The sequence below is a fragment of the Mesocricetus auratus genome, unplaced genomic scaffold (assembly GCF_017639785.1).
Source record: "Mesocricetus auratus isolate SY011 unplaced genomic scaffold, BCM_Maur_2.0 Super-Scaffold_100023, whole genome shotgun sequence".
NCBI classification, from domain to species: Eukaryota; Metazoa; Chordata; class Mammalia; order Rodentia; family Cricetidae; genus Mesocricetus; species Mesocricetus auratus.
Genome location: NW_024429204.1, coordinates 10,771,347 through 10,779,244, shown reverse-complemented (window position 1 = coordinate 10,779,244; position 7,898 = coordinate 10,771,347). Strand labels below are relative to the sequence as shown.

Genomic DNA, 7,898 nt, shown 5'->3' with positions numbered 1-7,898 from the left:
CAAGAGGCTAAAAGTCAAACAGATCTTTCTCCAGTCTCCATTTTAGGAAGGCTTTATACTATTTCTAACCTCCCGATCAACATTTTTCTGAGGAGCTTTTTCCTCTCTGTGCACATGGCATGTCCTTCTGGACTTCTTTTTATAGGAGGAGACAATGGTATGTAAAGGTTCCTGCTATATAAATAATAGGTTTGGGTCTACTGGGATTGGATTTATATAAATGTCGATCAATGATCTTCAAGGTAGTTAGGAGGTCACGTCTCCCCTGAGGGCCAGAGACTGACTCTGATCCCCATCTTCTGACAAGTACTTAAGAGTTCAAAATTCCAGTCCTTGGTTTTATGGGCTGTTGATTATGAACGCCTCGTTGGACTACACTGTCCATCAAGCCTGCTAATATCTAATCAGTTACCTAATATTGACAGTTTCTGAGTCCCTTCCCTGTAGGTGGATGAATAATTACTAAGCTTATATCAGTTAGAAGAAAAACATGAATTACACATATCTGATATATTCCTACCTAATAGAAGCTTAGATGGCTGGTCACTTAATGTCTTTCTCACTCTGATTCTCTAAAATTTTAATAGTGACTGATACTAAGATGAACTAATGGTTTTCCATCCCTTTGAAGTAAATTTCATAACTCCAGACTATTTCTGAAACTGTTATACAGTTCATTGAAAAAAAAAACAGTATTTGCAGTGTGAAATTGTTTTCTCTATTCCTCACCAATGTATGTAGGTTTCTATTTACTTATGAACTCCAGACATGTTTGAAATCTTCCAAGATAGGAGTGCTAATTGTGCAGATGTTAACTACAGAAAATGGGATAATGTCTGTCTGTGACTTGCCACTGTGACTGTCGGAGTAGCATTCCGACAAATACTTACATATCCTAAAATAAAAATGTATTAAAATGAATTATTGTAGGAACTGTAGTTATTTCCCTAGATTTGCGGTTACTTGAGTGTTTTGCATCATATTTTCCAGCTTTTTCATGAAATAAAGGCAAAGCATGGAAAAGTCACGCCTTACAGTAGCGATTTAAGCTGAGTGAAGTATTGTAAAGGTACTCAGTATTTAATGGTAATTGAACACATAGACTTCTTTATGTTATTGTATCTTTGATTTCTTGTTTTACTTTGCAGTCTTGGAGTTCCAACCAAGAGCCTTCTGCATGCCAGGCACACAAACTACTGCTCGCCTAAACCCCACACTCATACAGATTTCTTACACATAATTCAAGTGGTTTGTGAAAAGATTTTGCCAAACAAAGATATTAGTTTCCATCAATTTAGATTTACTGCACTGACCCTACTGACGGTGCTGTTTGTCTATGTGACCTATCTTGTTCTTTCCTTTAACATTTTAAAAATTACTGTTTGAGAATTTTACATATGCAAGTAGTGTGTTCAGAGCAAACACACTGCCCCAAGCCCTGCTCTCCAATTCCTATGCTATCACCAAATACTTTTCCTTTCTTATTTTAGTTTTTGTAAACACACTAAATCTAGTTCATGCTGCCTGTACATGCAGTATTGAACTCTCCACAAGAAAGCATGGGTAGATTCTCAGGGGTAGCATGTCTCAAAACATGTGATCCTCCCTCCCATAGCATCCATCAAGTGCCAACAGCTTCTTAACCAGGGACTGCAGTTATTTCTTATGGAAGTCATTAATCTTTATCCCATCCATGCTGGGGTTTTGGCCAGTTTAACTGTATATAGGTTTTGTGCATACAATCACAGATGCTTTAAGTACACATGCCTCATAATTCTGTTATATCCTGCAAATACTACACAGGCATCCCCATTTCTTGTTTCTTTCACTCTTTCTGTCTTTCTCTTTGATGATTCCCGAGCCTTGGGGAAAATGAATGTGATATAGATATACTATTTAAAGGTGACACCTCACAGCTCCTTATTAAGGCTCTTGACATATTGTGAGTCTTTGAGTAACCAACATGTAAGGCAAGAAGATTCTTTAATGAGGGCTGAGAGAAGCATCCATCTATGGGTGTAAAGATAAGAAGTTAAAGGTGTAAGTTTATTACTTTGTCTACTTAGGAGCATAATAATGGTATTAGTCTAGATTCAAAATTCTCATCCTTCTATCTATTTGAATAAATTGTTCCTATCAAAAAACAATCGAAATATGTTGATCCTAAATATGGTGTAGTATAATTCAGTTTAATGTTTTCTCCTATTTCCCACTGTCTAAATTTACTTTGTGTCTTAAAATTATAAATATAAGTAATAAAATATATGACCCAGTTTTTGGTTTTAGAAATTTTCTTCTGATATTTTAATTGTAATGAAATTAGTAGTCTACATCATGAAGAAAATTGGGAGAAAAGGTTACTCTTAGAAAATAATTAAAGAACATCAATGCGTTCTCATGTTCTTGTTTACATGAATCACTTTTGGTTAATCATTAAATACCTTTAATATGTTGAGTTTGGGAGAAATGAAATATGCCAGGATTTCCTTCATATTTGCCCAAATGCATTAATAGAAAGAACAGTTAAAAATTGTCAACTTTTATTGTATATAAATTTTCCTTAGGGAAGTTCATTTAACATTTAAAAAGTACTATATATAAAACAGTATGGATAAGTTCCCCTCAAAAAACATCTATGGAAATGTGCCACATTTTTCTTATCTATTTGTTGGCTTAAGGGCATTTAGATTGTTTTCAGGTTCTTGTTATTATGAATAATGCTGCTATGAACTTTGTTAAACAGATGTTTTTGTGGTATGAGTGCGTGTCCTTTGGGTAAATACCCAACAGTGGTATTACTGGGTCTTGAGGTTGATTGATTTCCAATTTCCTTACCGACTAAGATTACTAGCAATAGTAGAGAGGATTCCTGAACTGGCCTATCCCTGTAATCAGATTGATGAATTCTCTAACTATCAACATAGAGCCCTCATCCAGTAACTGATGGAACCAGACACAGATACCTACAACCAAGAACCAGGCTGAGTTCCAGGAATCCATGCTAAGAGAGGGAGGAGAGAACATATAAGCTAGGGAAGTCAAGATCATGATGGAGCAATCTACAGCGACAGTTGAACCAAGCTCAAGGAAACTCATGAACTCTAGACCTACAACTGTGGAGACTCCAGGGCACTGAACTAGACCCTCCATAAGTGGGAGACAGTTGTGAAGCTTGAACTAGCAGAGGTGCCCCTGGAAGTAGGACTACGACCTGGTACATGAGCTAACTTGTTGGTGCCCATTCGTTAGGGTGAGATGCCATGCTGAGTCTTAATGCATGGCAGAGGGGCTGGGCCCTGCTGCAACCTAATGAGCCAGGCCAGGTTGACTCCTCATGGGAACCCTTACCCGTGAACTGGGAGTGGAATTAAGGGAGGTGAGAGGTATGGGAGGAGGCAAGTGGGGTGGGAGGAGGTGTGAGAGAGAGAATTGTGGTTGGAATGTAAAATGCAATCAAAAAATAAAAACTGAAAAAACCACATATGGAAACAAATTAAGTTATGCATGAAGACACAGTCTACTAGAAACTGGAAAACATCAAGTAGGAGGTCATAACAATAAAGGAGTAGCAATATCTTCAGAATATACAACTGTGAGGGCAGGAGCAATATTACATATATATTGGTTGCCAAGCTTATAATGTTTGCCACAACTAAGTGAATTACATATTTAATATTTATACATGTACTCCTAATTTATCTTCTAACAATTTACCCCTAATAATTGTAGCTTATGAACAATAACTAATATTCTATTTGAGCTGGGGCACTGGTTTAAAATATGACATTACCAGTTCATTATGATTCACTTCAGTGTGTCTGTTCAATGGTATTAACTTCCTTCAATCTAATTTTGATGCCACGAAAATTGCAGAGGACATATGACCCTAGCTTAGAATTCCATGTGCACACAGCCTGGGATTTACTTGCCTTCCAACTTATACATAAAATACGAGCATCAGCCAAGCCCCAAACACATTGCAAACAGCAAGTCCTTGCTGTTATAGTAAAGTTCTTCAATGAATATAACAAAGTACAGAGTTATGACGTAAGATGTGGATTTTTCCACACACTTTTTGACAGGGGATATCAAAAGGAAAACTGTGAAACATAGACATTCAATACTAGAGGCATGATTCCAGTCAAAAATAGGGGCATTTAAACACAGACATAGTAGTTGCAGTTCTACAAATTACATAAGCAATGACTTATAGACTGGAAGTTGAGTCACAACTGGTCTCTGATTAAAACTTTAAAGAAACCAAAAACCAAAATGTCAGGATTTTGAGATTTCAGACGAAAATGAGGAGTAAACTCTATAGACATATTGAAAGCAAATTGTGTGTGTGTGTGTGTGTGCGTGTGTGTGCGTGTGTGTGTGTGTGTGTGTGTTGCTGGATATTCTTGTCCCCCTAGGTCCTGCCGCCCTTCTCAGCCTAAAAGAAACACACTGAGATGCTATATTAATTATAAAACTGTTAGCCAAATTCTAGGACTTCTTATTGGTTAGCTCTGTCATAATTATTAACCCATTTCTATCAATCTAAGTTTTTCCATGTGGTCTTATCTTACCAGAGAAGGGTCTGGACCTGCAACTCCTTTGTGGTCTACATGGCGACCGTCTTTGGTAGGCTTCCTTTGACTACCCTTCCCAGAATACTGTTCCTCTCCTAGTCTTGCCTATCTTCCTGCCTCTATTGGCTACTGGCAAAACAGTGTTTTATACATCAAACCAATAAGAAAAGCATATGTACAGGAGGACATCCTCCATCGTGTGTGTGTGTGTGTGTGTGTGTGTGTGTGTGTGTGTATCAGAATGTGATGTGTTCACTGGCTCCCCTTGGGCTCATATATTTGAATAATAAGATCAACAGTTGATGGAACTCTTTGGGATGAATTAGGGGGTATGACCTTGTTGGAGAAGGTGTGTTATTAGGGTCAGACACTGAAGTTTTAAAACTGTATTGTGATTCCCAGTTACCCTCTCTGTCTATGCCTCCTACATGTAGAGAAATATGTAAACTCTCAGGGTTACTCCAGGGATATGCCTGTCTATCTATGGCAGTACTCCCTACCATGATGTTTATGGACTCTAGCCCTGTCTACTGTAATCATCCAAAAAACTACTTCTTTCTATAAATTGCTTTGGCCATGATGTATTTTGTATCCTTATAAAATCTTTGTCCCCATTTGACTGTCCTTTCCAGTCTACCTTCCTGTAAATAATTAGTGTGTAGGTGGCAAGTCCCTCATCACCGTTTTGTGTATCCTTATGAAGCACACACACTTAATCAAGTATTTTTCAGGCAGATTTAATATTTTTACTTCTATAAAGTCTAAAAAGAATGTGTTTCTATGATAACTTTGGCCACAATAAACAGTGATATTTCAAATATGTTATATTTTCACTTATTTAAATTTTATTATTTGTAGTATTGGTGATTGAATCGAGGGCCTTGAACACAGCATGTAAGGGAGTTTAATCTGTAGACATTTTATAAAAAAAATCATTTTGAGATAAGGTTTAACCAAGATGCCCAAGCTGACCTTGAACTCACTCTGTAAAGCAGAAGTGCTTGAATTTATAAACCTGTCTCAGATTTCTGACACCTGTGTTTACAGTTTTGCTCTATAAGTCTGTCTGGCACTTATTTTTATTTTAGATTTTCTTTTTCCATTGCTTTCTTACTTCTTTTTTTAAATTGTTGTATCCTCAGATAAGTGCTGGTATTGTATTGCAGTGGAAGTTAGTCTGGAATACAGTATCATAAAAGCCATAAAAAATCCTCTTGTCCCAGTCCTGCGGGTGCATTTATTAGGGTGTCAGTAACCCACATCTTGCTTTCATGTACATTTCCATTTAAAATTCATTATCACTTAATGTCTATGTGATGATAATACTTTATCAGTGTGATAAAAATTAAGTGCATTATTGCACTGGTTTATGCAAATTTCTTATGTGCAATCCAATGTATGAACATTTATATACACATGGGAAAATTTATCATAAGCTTCGACTGTAATTCCTATAAAATTTAAATTTTGAATAAATACATGGATTTTACTGCTAATCTTTTTTTTATTTAATCTGTTGTTGTTTCTCTCTTTTAAACAATCTTATTTTACATACCAATCCCAGTTCCCTATCCATCCAGTCTTCCTGCTCCCCCTACCTTCTATCTACTCCACGCACTAATCACTCTTTTTACTTTGTGCATACAAGAGTTACGGTTTAATGAAACTTTTAAATAGGTAAGACAGAACACCAAAAAGAGTCAGGCAGAGGATTCCTCAACACAACTCCTAAGACTCACTGCTATAGGTTTGACAAAACAGCATCTCTGTCCTGCACAGTGCCTAACAATACATATCCTTTTCATGACATTAGCTTCCCTAGATATCCAGGGCCACTAGGTAGATCTAAAGTCCCAGCCCCCTCCATGATACTCCTTTACCACTCCCGACTGTTCAAGAGGGAAGAGCTGCAATATTGGGATTCCTAAGCAATAACATGATTACCGTACCTGACTTTTACACGGCCCGCATACCAAGGAGTGACACAAATGCACGAAAGATGTTCTTTTCTATAGAGCAACAGTTCTATGTCATGCAAGAGAGGAAGTCAGTGATCACCTAGGAAACTCTTACCCAAATTTCCCAGTCTTCGTGCTTTTTCGTTGTCCCATGACATGGTAAAATCTCAGAATGAGAGAATTTCTAGAAGGTGGTGGTAATTGCTGAAGCCCTGTCTGTCTCATGTATTATTCATTCAGTGCAAAACTATCACCACATGGAGAGCAGCAGAGATGTGTGGAGAACTGGCTCTATCAGAGCCCTGTGCTTTGCGATGACATGGCAGGGTTCAGAATCTCGAATACATCCCCTTTCAGTGAGGAAAATGATCTGGCTTGAGGACTTCACACAGCCACATCATGTTCAGCGGCAACATCATGTTCTGTGGTGGCAGTGACCAGCACTGTAGGAGATGTGCGTGGGTTGGTAGGTGAGTCAGGGGTAGTTACAGTAGTAGAAGCCAGAGTGGTCTCAGGTCCAGGTGGAGGTGTTGAGGTAAGGGATGGTGTAGAAGTGGAGGGGAAGGAATCCTGACTTGACCTTGCATCTGTATTAATGACGATGTTGGTATTGGTGGAATTGCCAAAACACCAGAGCTGTAATGGCTATGGCAACCGAACATGCCAGCAGACACATTAGATATATTTTCCAGAGTGAACATGCATTTTCTGTAACCGGATGCAGCTCACATGTCACATGATGCAATCTACAGCCACAGTGTGTTTCTTCAGTTGCACAGTATGGATTTTTTAATAACTGTCCCCCCAAACTTTGCTCAACATTCATGGTGGACTGCTGCTGCTTTTTAACCATTCTGTGGTGATGATCTCAGATGCAGCTCCAGCAAGCTCTGTGTCAACTGTGTGGACTACAATTTAGGAATGCTGAACCTCTGCTAAATTAATAACTGTGCCTTTAGCCAATATGAATTCTATAAACTAATAGTTATTTATCTTCTTGGAAAAGTTGAGAAGAGATACAACACAATTATATAAAGAAAAATAGAGACACTGGCGGCCTTTTTTAAGTGCCATGGAGGAAATGTTCTCTTATATATGAATGACATGACTTTAGGGTTCTGGGAATGTATAAGCTCTTGCTCTGCTGATTTCACGCAATTTCTCACAGTTTAGGGATCTTGTGAGGCTTCTGAGAAAGCCCCTAAGGTCACTCCTTGATTATTCATATTGAGGAATCCTTTACCTAAGCAACAGAAGGATTAGGGTGTTGGCTAACTTCAAAGTGTCTAGTGATAAGACATGCTATGATTTTGGGTTTAAAGTAAACTTAAGTTTCAGAGTAAATACAACTATCTTCCTTTTTAAC

The 7,898-nt window shown here is 37.9% G+C and overlaps 1 pseudogene; it reads right to left on the bottom strand.

Moving 5' to 3' along the window:
• Positions 1 to 6,916: 6,916 nt before the first annotated feature.
• On the bottom strand, positions 6,917 to 7,385 carry LOC101828372 (annotated as a pseudogene).
• Positions 7,386 to 7,898: the final 513 nt, after the last annotated feature.